A 1,333-nucleotide genomic window follows, 5' to 3' on the forward strand; every position below is an offset into this window, starting at 1 on the left:
GGGCAGGGAGTGAAAGTTGTTGGTAAAAAGCTTTCAAAGCTAAGCACATAAATGAGTAGTCACAGTGTACATATTGGAATTCTCCTTACCCTTTCCCCTTTCCTCAGTCCTGGTTTTCGTTAGCAGTTCCTGGATTCTGCTGTCTCTCCTTCAGTGATGTAAGTGATGCAGAAGTGGCTCCTTCTTCAAAGCTGTATCACAACAGTCTCTTCTCACTGAAGAAGGGTGTTCTGTTTTTGCTCTTTATGGGGAACGATGATTCTGCCAAGCCTTGATTTGGGGCCTTATCGCCTGCTTTTCTAGGTGTGAAACTTGGGTTCTTGGCTCTGACTTGGGTTTTTTTGGTGTTGCTGGACTGTGGCATCACTGGAGACTGTGTTTGAGAGTGTTCAGGTCTGTTTTGATTAGCTCGGGTACTTGAGACACTGAGAGCAGGAACTGGTGAGCATTTCACCAGAGCTTCCTTGCTGTGGGGCTGGTAAATCTCTCAGGTTAGGCACTTAAGCAGTTCTTTAGAAAATCAAGTCACACACTGCCTAAAACATGGGGGAAAATCCATGCTGAGACAATGCATTCCTAACTGGGAATAAAGCCAAGCACAGATCCTTAGCAAGTTAGTTCTCAGCACGCTGTAAGTTAGATGTGGTTCAGCTGAATTTGTCTGCACTTAGACAGGGAACAGGTAACTTGAAGGTTTCTTGTGGAGGTTGTACCTATTGCAGATCTTTTGGGATGTCCCCTAAATCTCTTCAGATGACTTGGAGTTCTTTGTTTCTGTGTTATCCAGTGGATTCTGTCAAACTTGTGTATGCAAAGGTGATTATCTTCCCCAACAGGAACTACTTGAGCAGAATAAGCAGTTTTGCCATGATAACTTACTCCATCTCTTGGGCACTGCAGGTGATTCTTGGAATTGCAGGAATTGGCCTGAAATATTTTCAAGTAATTGCAAATGTACCACTAGATGTGACAAACAGATGAATATTGTCTGGAGCTGAGCGATAATGGAAGCAATAACCAAGGAAAGGGACATGTCCACCTTGTATCTGCATCTGGATTTCTATCAGTCCTTGATCTCCAGCCAGAAGCAGGAGACTTCTGTCAGTCTCACCCCAGAGAATTCAGCCTTTCCAGTGACTTGTGCTTGGAATGAAGTGTACTTTACCTCACAAAGTGATGAGTAAGTAGGATGATGGAACAGGAATTAGGGACCAGACTATGTGTCAGCACAGAAACAATAGCAACGGTGAGGAGAAAGAGCTGCTTTATGTTCAGGGTTTGAAGATCATTAATAGGAAACAAAACACCTACATTAATTTCTGAAATGTAGGGA

This window comes from Acanthisitta chloris, unplaced genomic scaffold (genome assembly GCF_000695815.1).
Source record: "Acanthisitta chloris isolate BGI_N310 unplaced genomic scaffold, ASM69581v1 scaffold8779, whole genome shotgun sequence".
Classification (NCBI taxonomy): domain Eukaryota; kingdom Metazoa; phylum Chordata; class Aves; order Passeriformes; family Acanthisittidae; genus Acanthisitta; species Acanthisitta chloris.